Source organism: Phyllobates terribilis, unplaced genomic scaffold (genome assembly GCF_046119375.1).
Source record: "Phyllobates terribilis strain yellow unplaced genomic scaffold, ASM4611937v1 Scaffold_7__3_contigs__length_470593459, whole genome shotgun sequence".
Taxonomy (NCBI): domain Eukaryota; kingdom Metazoa; phylum Chordata; class Amphibia; order Anura; family Dendrobatidae; genus Phyllobates; species Phyllobates terribilis.
In genome coordinates, this window is record NW_027362767.1 from 128,494,511 (window position 1) to 128,506,751 (window position 12,241).

Here is a 12,241-nt window from a genome sequence, read left to right on the forward strand (position 1 = left end):
TAAGCTATTTTACTTCATTTACAATGGGCAAGGCGCGTGGCAAGGGACGTGGAACTGGACGTTCTGGTGATGGTGCGTGCAGAGGACGGGGCCGTGGCCAAGGTGAAAATGTGCCACAACCAACAGCCACATCTTCTCGCTCCCAGTTCTTGACCGAATTACTAGGGAAGCACACAACAGCACCACTATTGCGAACTGATCAGTGTGAACAGGTTATTAATTGGATAGCAGATAATACTTCCAGTCACCTGGGCACCACCAACTCCGGTCTGTCTTCCACACGGTCAAGTGTTAGTAGCCGTGAGTCTCGACTGCATACTCCTCCTCACCCTGATGCTCCTTCCTCCCACCATGCCGAGTGTCGTCAGACAGCAATTGATCGGACAGTTGGACACTCTGAAGAGCTGTTCACTGGTCCATTTCCAGATTTGTGCCCCTCTCCTGCTCCGCTTGAAGTGGTGGAAGAGGAGATCCCATGTAGCGATGGCCAAATATTTGAACAGCCACGGCCACAGGAAGGCGACGCTGGCAATTTGTCACAAGAGGTGGGACGATAACGAGACACAAATGCCACGAAGTGAGGAGGAGGACCGTGGTGCGAAAGTGGAAGAGGAGGAGGTGGTGGATGATCTAGTAACTGACCCAACGTGGCAGGAGGACACGCAGAGCGAGGCCAGCAGCACACAAGGGGAGGGAGGCAGAGTACCCCAACAGGCAGGAAGAAGCAGTGTGGTGGCCGCAGACAGAGGGCGGGCAACCGTTCCCCGTAACACCAACACAAGGGACGTTGCCTGTACAACCGGTAGGTCTTCCAAAGTCTGGAATTTTTTTAAAGACTCTGCTGATAACCCCAAAAAGGACATTTGTACCACCTGCCATGCCAGCATCAGCCGGGGTGACAAAACTACCAGCCTGACCACCACCAACATGATGAGGCAGATGTCAGCAAAGCATTCGACTTTTTGGGGCGAACCCCAGGGTCCACGACCAGTGTCAGCGGGTGTCACCACTGCTTCTTCCACTGTTGTGCGTGTAAGAGAATCCCCTGTTGTGTGTGCAAGGCTATCCCCTGTCCATACTGCATGCAAAGATGCCCCCTCCTCTCAGTCTTCACTTGTTATGGCAGTTTCTCAAGAAACAGCATCCACGTCCACGTCCCACCGCAGCGTTCAATTGTCCATATCCCAGAGCGTTGAACGAAAGCGCAAATTCGCAGCCAACGCCCCACAGGCCACAGTCCTAAATTCGCACATTTCACGACTGCTTGCGTTTGAAATGCTGCCTTTTAGGCTGGTGGAGACGGAATCCTTCCGCAACCTTATGGCGGTGGCCGTCCCTCAGTACTCGGTCTCCAGCCTACACTATTTTGCCCGGTGTGCCATCCCTGCACTACACAAGCACGTGTCCCAAAACATCTGCCGTGCCCTCAACAACGCAGTTACTGGGAGAGTCCACCTGACAACGGACACGTGGACAAGTGCTTGTGGCTAGGGACGGTACATCTCCCTGATGGCACACTGGGTAAACATAGTGGAAGCCGGGACCCAGTCGGACCTTGGGACGGAACACATCCTCCCCACACCGAGGATTGCGGGCCCTATGTCAGTCAGAGTTGCCCCCACAGTGTACAGCTCCTGCGCATCATCCTCCTCCTCCTCATGTTCAGCCTCCATCTCAGATATCACCACATCAGTTACAAGCTGGAAGCACTGCAGTACTGCCTCAGCCAAGCGGCAACAGGCTGTGCTGAAACTCATAAGCTTAGGTGATAAACCTCACACTGCTTGTGAGTTGTGGACCGCTGTGAAAGAGCAGGCAGATCTGTGGCTGAGACCGCTGAACCTACATCCAGGCATGGTCGTGTGTGACAATGGCCGTAACCTGGTGGCGGCTCTGAGGCGAGGCGAGATCACACACGTACCATGCCCGGCTCATGTGCTTAACCTCGTGGTTCAGCGGTTTCTTAAATCGTACACTGAGTTGCCAGATCTGCTTGTCAAAGTACGCCGCCTGTCAGCTCATTTTCAGAAGTCGGCTACTGCTTCCGCCGCCCTTGCTGTGTTGCAGCAGCGTTTGCAGCTTCCGGCACACCGACTGGTGTGTGATGTCCCCACACGTTGGAACTCTACCCTCCACATGTTGCAAAGGATTTGTGAGCAGAAGAGAGCAGTTGTGGAGTACCAGCTGAAACAAGGCCGTCGATATTCAGGTCAGACTCCACACATAAGACCTCAGGAGTGGATCAGGATGTCTGACATATGTACCATCCTGACAAACTTTGAGGAGTCCACCAAGATGGTGAGTGGTGATGACGCCGTCATTAGCATCAGCATCCCACTTGTCTGTCTTTTGCAATGCTCTCTGCAGAGAATTAAAGTGGAGGCATTACAGCCAGAGTATGATGAGATGGATCAAGAAGCCGTAGTGGGCGATTACACACAGCCCAGCCTCATCTCATCCCAACGTGCATTGGGGGAAATGAGGGAGAGGAGGAGGAGGAAGAACAGGAGCTGGTATCATGCACTGTAGATGGTAGTACTTGCACAACTGTTATACCGTCGGTTCAGCGTGGGTGGCCTGAGGACAGGGGGGAGGAGGAGGAGGAGGAGAGCATGGTCAGTTGTTATCTTGGTGAGGACACGGAAGTCTTGCCCTTTACCAGTCTGGCACGCATGGCTAACTTTATGTTACGCTGCCTTAACCGTGACCCTCGCGTTGTCAAAATGTTGGGTGACAGTCATTACTGGTTGCTGACACTTTTAGATCCCCGCTACAAGGAGAGCTTTCACTCTCTTATTCCTGAGGTGGAGAGGTCTACAAAAATGTGGCAGTACCAGAAGGCCCTTGCTGCAGAGCTGTTAAAAAAAATTCCCATCTGAACACGCTAGCAGCAGAGGTCACAGTTCGTTGACCAACCAAGGCATACAGGCGAGAGAAACGCAACTCCAATCCAGCAGAGGCAGGGGAACACTGTCAACGTTCTGGGACAGTTTTCTGAGACCCGCCCAGCTTACAGGCCCTGAGATGCGGGGCACTCTCATAAGGAGTGGAAAGTTTCAAAAGATGGTGAGGGAGTACCTTACCGACCGTACCAGCATCCTCCGTGATTCCTCTGTGCCTTTTAATTATTGGGTATCCAAGCTGGACACTTGGAATGATCTCGCTCTGTCTGCCTTGGAGGTCCTGGCCTGCCCTGCCGCTAGCGTGTTATCGGAGCGTGTTTTTAGTGCTGCTGGGGGAATTATAGCTAATAAGCGCACTCACCTGTCAACTGACAAGCTGACCCTTATCAAAATTAACAAGGGCTGGATTGGGCCAGACTTCTCATCACCACCAAATGACAGCAGAGTAACATAAAGTCAAATCCATTGTGTTGTTTCGGGAGGTGTATTCCCACACATGGGTATATACTTCCTCATTTCGGCTGTTTTTTGCTCTTCTCCTTATCCTCAGCCTCCACCACCACTATACAACCAGGGTGACCGTGGTCCGTGTTGCCAGCATTGCAAGTTCCTCCGTCCTAATTTTTGGCAGCTTTTGCTTGGAAGGCATAGGCAAAGACTATGGGAGACCCACTCCCCAATAATGGAAATAATGTTTTCAATATGCTGTACTGCATGGCTCTTGTAAGGGGCATTAAAATCGTCTTGTTAAGCTACTGTGACCTCCGCGTCTCTTCCATGGGGCATTGATATTGTCTTTTAATTCCACTGTAACCTCCACGTCTCTTCCAGGGGGCCTTAAAACCATCTTGTTAAACCACTCTGACCTTCACTTCTCTTCCAAGGGGCATTAAAACCATCTTGTTAAACCACTCTGACCTCCACGTCTCTTCCAAGGGGCATTAAAACCGTCTTGTTAAGCTGCTGTGACCTTCACGTCTCTTCCAAGGGGCATTCAAACCATCTTGTTAAGCTACTGTGACCTCCACGTCTCTTCCAAGGGGCATTAAAACCATCTTGTTAAGCTACTGTGACCTTCACGTCGCTTCCACGGGGCATTAAAACCGTCTTTTTATTCCACTGTTACCTCCACCACTCTTCCAAGGGGCATTAAAACCATCTTGTTAAGCTACTGCGATCTCCACGTCTCTTCCAAGGGGCATTAAAACCATCTTGTTAAGCTACTGCGACCTCCATCACTCTTCCAAGGGGCATTGATATTGTCTTTTTATTCCTCTGTGACCTCCACCACTCTTCCAAAGGGCATTAAAACCATATTGTTAAGCTACTGCGACCTACACCACTCTTCCAAGGGGCATTGATATAGTCTTTTATTCCACTATAACCTCCACCACTCTTCCAAGGGGCATTAAAACCGTCTTGTTAAGCTACTGTGACCTCCGCGTCTCTTCCACGAGGCATTGATATTGTCTTTTTATTCCACTGTGACCTCCACCACTCTTCCAAGGGGCATTAAAACCGTCTTGTTAAGCTACTGTGACCTCCACATCTCTTCCAAGAGGCATTAAAACCATCTTGTTAAGCTACTGCGACCGCCACAGCTCTTCCAAGGGGCATTGATATTGTCTTTTTATTCCACTGCGACCTCCACCACTCTTCCAAGGGACATTAAAACCGTCTTGTTAAGCTACTGTGACCTCCACGTCTCTTCCAATGGGCATTGATATTGTCTTTTTATTCCACAGTAACCTCCACCACTCTTCCAAGGGACATTAAAACCGTCTTGTTAATCTACTGTGACCTCCACGTCTCTTCCACGGGGTATTGATATTGTCTTTTTATTCCACTGCGACCTCCACCACTCTTCCAAGGGTCATTGATATTGTCTTTTTATTCCACTGCAACCTCCACCACTCTTCCAAGGGGCATTAAAGTCGTCTTAAGCTACTGTGACCTCCACGTCTCTTCCAAGGGGCATTGATATTGTCTTTTTATTACACTGTGACCTCCACATCTCTTCCAAGGGGCATTAAAACCATCTTGTTGAGCTTCTGTGACCTCCACGTCTCTTTGGGGCATTAAAACCGTCTTGTTAAGCTACTGTGTCCTCCACCACTCTTCCAAGGGGCATTGATATTGTCTATTTATTCCACTGTGACCTCCACCACTCTTCCAAGGGGCATTAAAACAGTCTTGTTAAGCTACTGTGACCTCCACGTCTCTTCCAAGGGGCATTAAAACCGTCTTGTTAAGCTACTGCGACCTCCACCACTCTTCCAAGGAGCATTGATATTGTGTTTTTATTCCACTGTGACCTCCACCACTCTTCCAAGGAGCATTAAAACCGTCTTGTTAAGCTACTGTGACCTCCACGTCTCTTCCAAGGGGCATTTAAACCATCTTGTTAAGCTACTGCGACCTCCACCACTCTTCCAAGGGGCATTAAAACCGTCTTGTTAAACCACTCTGAACTCCACAACTCTTCCAAGGGGCATTGAAATGTTGTTTTTTATTAACTCTAACCTCCACGACTCTTCCAACGGGCATTGCATTTCCTCCTAATTTTAGTCAGCTTTTGCTTTTCAATGCATAGGCAAACACTAAGGGAGACCCACTCCCCAATAATGGGTAGAAGGTTTTCAGTACGCTGTAATCCACGTCTGTTTCAATGGGCATTGCCGCTCCTCAGAATTTTTGGGAAGCCTTCCATTCACTGCTTAGGCCAACAGTGTACAGGAGACCCAGTTGCTATAAATGGAAAAAACAGTTTAGTTAAGGCCCTTTGACCTCCATGTCACTTCCAAGGGGCATTGGAGTGCCTCGAAATTTTTGGTAGGCATTGCACTCACTGTATGCCCTATAACTGTGTAGCTGAACCGCTCCTTTTGGTACAGAAACATATCCTACAAGACATGTGTGGTTGACTGGCCTGATATTGATGTGAATGGTCCCTTTTCCTCCTGCTCTTTCTCCTTTGCCACCACCTCATCCATCATTCATCACCTGAAGCTTTGTTTTATCGAAAGTCATAGAACTGGGATAGTAGCAGGAAAACATCCAGCAATCCTCGGAGGAGGTAGGATGTGCGCCTAAACGCTGACCACCTCAGGCCTAGCCGCTACTACATACATGCACTTGCATTCCAAGGAACAGAAAGCTAAGGAGATGGATGGCCTCATGATCATGAATAATTTACTCGTTGTGTAGGAGGCCGACCATTGCTACTGTCTACCTTCTGAACTTTGTGTTGAAGCCTGATTGACCCAGGACCCGCAATCCTCTATGTCTGGAGGACATGTTGCATCCCAGTGTCCAACTGTGTCCTGGCTTCCACAATATTAACCCAGTGTGAAGGCGTCAGTGAGATGGACCATCCCTGGCCACATTCACTTGTCCACGTGTTTGTGGTTAGGCTGTCCTTCCCACTAAATGCACTGGGGAGGGCACAGGTAATGTTTTGGTATGCGCGCTTGTGTATAAGGCGCACCGGGACAAATAGGGGCGGCTGGGAACCGTTTATGGACACCCGGCCGCCCCCAGGCGGCTGGGGACCGTGTGTGGGCACCGGGCCGCGAGGCGGCTGGGGACCGAGTATGGACACTCGGCTGCCCCCTGGCGGCTGGGGACCAAGCGTAGACACCCGGCCGCCGGGCAGCTGGGAACTGAGTATGGATACCAGGCCGCCGACGCAGCCATGACGTGGTGGCTAGATTCCGCCTCCACATGCCTAAAAGGCCCAATTTCAAGTGCAAGCAAGCTAGCAGTATGGTATTGCAGCCTGGGGGTGGGTGGGTGGCATCCTGCATACTAGCGCTTGTGTAGCGCCCCGAGGGTTCGGTTGCTACAGAGGTATTGCATCTCACCCTGAGGTGTGATATCTCACTTCCAGGTAAGGATGGAGTGTGGCTCAGGACCCTAACACCCACATGCACTACACCACATTTCCGGGGGACAGGGCGACAATGCTCCCGGGTGTGAGCACAACTGCCCCTGTCCCTGGCTGGAGTGGGGGGAGGAAACACCTAGAAAGGGGGAACCCGGTAGTGTGTGGGTGGGGAGAGTAGATCCTGGGTGCACTGATTAGAGAGGTATAAAAGGTGGGCACCATCTTAGATCAGAGTTCAGTTCAGTCAGAGGGAGAAGAGAGAAGGAGGCTGGGAGCAGAGGCTCTGCATGGGCTCTGCTCCGCAGGCAGGCCAAGTCTTAAGGCCTGGGCCTGGAGGAGAAGAAAGGAGAGGAGAGGAATGGAGGAGGCTCTAGGAGTGGAGTGAAGGGACCCCAGGGGTGCGGACCGGCCAGCCGCCACCGTACGCCCGCCGCTACCAGAGTAGGGGGGTCAGGCCAAGAAAGGGAACCGGATCCCTCATCTAGTAGAGGAGAGCAACTACCCTCAGCTAGTAACCGGAGGCCGTGGCATTGTACGTGCACGGCCCCTCACTACACCCGTTAGGAAGGCACGATATAGGACCCAGGGAAACGGAACATACGTTCCGCCAAGGCCCGAGGCAGCTGGACAGAAACGTGGTCAATTGTGGGGTACGACAGGCCAGAGAAAGGACACACGAAGGGGGTCCTGAAAAGCATTCCAAAGGTACTTGGGAGTTGGCCGAGCCCCTCACCTGGTGAGCACAGCACGACGTGGACAGCCATTACCTGCAGAAGTGGCTTGGAGTGTAAAACTGTGAGTAAAGACCCTGGACTGCATTACTGGACTCTGAGTCATTACTGTTGCTCCCACGCACCATCACCCCCACCATCTGCACTCACTGCCCTGAGGCTATACTCCTCCCGTGGGGAGTTATACTACCCTCTGCTGCGCACACAATATCGGCCTCAGCGGTCTGCCCCGCAGCGGCGGTTCTCAGTGACCGCAATCCACGGGTGGCGTAGTTGGACATTTAAACCTTACAAAACCCAAATAAACAGATCCGCCACTGGTTTGACCACCCTGAGCCACGGGACCGGGTCGCCGCCACGGAGACTACAACCCCCAGCATTACACAGAGACCCGGTTCCGGTTATTCCCCCACACACACGGCCCAGGGGGCGCGTCACTTGCATTGCACGGAATGGGGGAGGTACAATTGAACACTGCCCTGGGACAAGGACTTGCACGGGGATAGTTGCAAGTCTGCATCTTCTGATGCGGCAAGGATCACTTCTGATGGGCTCACTTTTAGGCAGTGACCTGGGTGTCAGAGATGCTTCCAGGGGTCTTCCCCATGCTGTTCCCATGTCTTTTCAGCACTGTATGCATGTGTCACACAGCACATGGCCAGATAAGGTTGTAAAATGTTAAAATGACATTTCCCGGTGAATGCATTTGTCAAGGTTGAAAGCAATACAAAAGTGCAAAAAAGCATAAAAAATGCTACTTGTGAACATAGCCCAAGGTGTGGAGGAGTATTTTTGTTTTTGGTTATTTAATTTACCTTATACACAAGTCTTTACCCTGGAAAGGATGTTCCTTAACATATTTCACAGGAAAACAGTTCAGTTTCGTTTTTGAACGTTTTATTGTGAGCCCATAAAAGTGGCTTAATACCTCTGACAACGTTGTTGACAGCAGTGACCTGGGAGTCAGAAATGCTTCCTGGGGCGATCCCCATGCTGTCCCCATGTCACTTGAGCACTGTCACTATCGTTTGGGGCACTTTTTAGGCTTTCTACAGACTGCCGGGGGTGCCGCCGCAAAAATGCTCGGGTCTCCCATAGACTAACATTGGGCTCTTTGCTCGGGTCGAGCACCCGAGTATCACGGTGAGCTCAGCCCGAGCTTCGAGTACCCGAGCATTTTAGTGCTCGCTCAACACTAGTGACTATTCCTGGATCTGGAAGCATGGAGACAGTGGGGGCCTGCGGCTAAAATGTGAGTGTTCTGCACCACAATCACAGCACATGTGAAACAGGACATTGTTTATTTGTGTGGTCCCAAGGTGTCTGAAGACAGTTCCTCATCCATGATTATCGCCCTGCGCACCTTACACATGTATTGACTATCGGGAACTTAAACACAATTTCTGTGTAGAAACAGTATCTTCTGCCACTCATCCCTGATCTCTACAGCCAGCTGCTGGGAGCCCGTTGGTTCACCGAACATATAACCTTATCCGTATAAGAGAAGATGATGAATGAAACATGGCATTTAAGGGTCACTATGAGGATCTTGTGATGCCTTTTGGGCTACCTAATGTGCCTGCTGTTTTTCAAAACTTTGCTAATGACATATACAGAAATATAAGTGGTCTCCATCTCTTGATGATATTTTGTTTTATTCTCTTGATTGTGAGTCACACATCAACATGTACGTACTGTACTCCAAAGACTCAGAGACAATTAATTTGCTAACCTTGAAAAATGGGGATTTCTGGTTCAAGAAGTAAATTTCCTAGCATATATCGTGTCTGCTAAAGGTTTGGATCCCTCTAAGATCCGAGCCATAAAATATTGGGTTCAAACCAAACCTCTGAAAGCTTTGCAGCTTTCTTGGGTTAGCTAATTAGTATTTTAAATTTATTGCAGGGGTTGTCCTGAACTATTTTTTTTTTTACTATGGGTCTGAAAAGAAACAGGCAGGTAGTTTCTAGCGGATGCAACTATCTGCCTATTCTACCCGGCGTCGACTCAGAGTGGTCACCGATTCAATGGCTTCATGTCAACAGAGCAGCTCTTCTTACAGGCTGCTCTGTCGACAGGGCATGACTGTTGACATTCTGATTGACAGCTGGCTCTCTGTAGTTAGGCAGTGGGGAGCCAGCTGTCAACCTGTATGATATAGGCAGTCACTCCTTGTCAACAGAGCAGAGTGGAAGAGAAAACACTGCTCTGTCAACGTGATGTCAGCAGAAGCCGCTGAATTGCCCCGGTAGGTCTGCGACCATTCTGTGTCCGCATAGATTGGCGACAGCCACAACAGGGAGGTAGTTAGCAACTACATGCCTGTTAGTTCTTAGTAAAAAAATTAAATAGTCCTGGATAACCCCTTTAAGAATTTTTCCAAGATTGCAAAACTATTAACTGATTTAACCAAGAAAAGGGCTGAAGTGATCAACTTGAATGTTAAGGAAATCCACGTCTTCATGTAGCGAAAGGAACACTTCACATCAGACCCTGTATTGGTTGAGTCAGAGGTTTTATGACCTCAGCTTGCATTTTGATCACCCGATTGATTTCTGATTTTGTCTATGACGTGACCTCTTGGTATTGTCCCTATGTGATGCCCTCTCTTACCACCAGCTTGCTTCACCAGTCAGCAGCTGATTCCATGGCTTCTGTTGAGGTGGCCCTGTGTAATCCAGATCCCTGTACATGGGTTAAAAGGTGAAGGCCAGGGCAACTCCTGGGATCTGGTAAACAGAATGGCTGACACAAAGTCTGTTCATGGAAACCTTATTAACAAATGGCAGGCTTCCACAAACAGTGCGCCCGTGACAGTGACACATCACTGGAATCAGGGCTTCTGTCTCTACATGATGATGCTTTAAGATTTGATGGCAATAATCTGGTGACAAATTCCTTTTAAAAAGGTTGTCTCAAGAAGAATCTTCAGGAGCAGCAGCTCCCAGGCCAGTTTCTTGCTATTTCAGAGATGGTGCACTACTGAACATTGACGACATTTCAAACCAGCATCACTGGTCCAAACTATGCTCTCTCCCAAGGTGCTAGAAGAGTCGGCTTTGCCTCTGCATCATGGGAGAAGAGCAGGGGAACGGAACTTGGCCGGATACAGCAATCCAGTCTATATCAGAGCAGCACAAGCAGGCACTAAAGCATACAGCTCACAATTGACGCCAAATACAGTGAAGAGCGAAAGGGTAACAATGTTTTGAACTTTTACCTTTCAGGCTCCATATCTCACCATCCACTACTGCTTCGAATGTGAGACTACCATCATTTTATAGACAATCCTCTTGGCTATCTCATACATAACTTTGACTAACAACTATTTAGCATATGATTAGTTATGCAGATTCTTATCATGTCACTGCATTGTTACTGTTTTGCTCCTGGTGGTGGAATTTTTTTTTTCTTCCTGTATTCTACAAATTACAACCTTTTCTCACATCCCCTAATAGCTCAGTGTGTTATTTGGTTGATTCCCAAGTGAAAGGTCACTGGTTTGAATTGAGGAGCAGCCATGAAGAAGATTTCCCAAGAAAAGAGAGAAACAGTATCATTCAGCTCATTGATAGCGGTCTCTCGGCCAAGAAAATTGCCAAACTACATCATGTGAGAGCCAAGACAACTGGAAGAATAAGGAATGAAGTCCATCCATCCATTCAAAAGCCAAGAGATGGACGTCCAGGCAAATATTGGAGCCAACAAGTCAGTTCAACACAAGATCTATCATTTCTGTTGCGACAAGTGTGACACCCCAGGGGTCTGGTTGCCACAGTGATAGAGATATTACGTCTGAGAGCAGGTGGGAGGTCTCTTGGTCAGGAATCCTATGCATGCCACACCTCCTGCACAGTCCTGGGAGGGGAAGAACTTCCCCTATATAAAACTGGGGCTGAGGCAGGGTGAGTGAGTAGAGAAGAAGTAGAGACAGAGAAAAGAAGCAGATATAGGAACAGAACATCAGGAGCTCTGTGGGAGCAGTGTTACAAGGAGTCAGGGGCTGGCAGCTGCAGAGCTCGCCCTGACTGAGAAGACTTCTTACCGGACCCGGAGTCCGAGGCTGTGGGGACTAACTCCTACCCAGCAGCAGAATCCGTCAGGCAGGGGATTCCAGGTCCTCTGGCCAAGAAACCCGAAGGCACGGTCACACGCATGGGACCAGCACCGCCGTCGTGGAGCGGAAGCTACTAGAAGGCCCCGAGTCACCGGCCATACGGGTGAGCACCACACGGTACACTCAGGGACGTGGGCTACTTATACCCGCCTCTAGCAAGGTAGCCAGAAGAGTACAGTTAGTTTGGGAGGCCTACAACTCCGCCTGGCCAGGGGAGATCCCATCTGCTCAAGGACTGACCAGGCCCCAATCGCTAGCCCGTACTCCGGGAGGGTCTATCTTTGTCACCAGTAAAGACCCTGAACTACACCGTACCGTCTCCGAGTGGTTCCTGCTACCCCCATCATCCACGTCGGCTGCCCTGAGGCCATACCCCTCCCGTTGGGGGTTATACTATCAAGCTGCACAATCCTACCACCGGCCTCAGCGGTCTGCCCTGCAGCAGCAGCTCCTTAGCTGTACTCAACGGGTGGCGTAGTCGTCCAACATCTACCGCTGATACATCGCCGCTCAGTTTGACTCCCTGGGCACGGACCGGGTCACCGCCACGAGAATACAACCCTCAAGAGATCCGGCTCCGGGTAAGCTCCCACATGCGCAACGC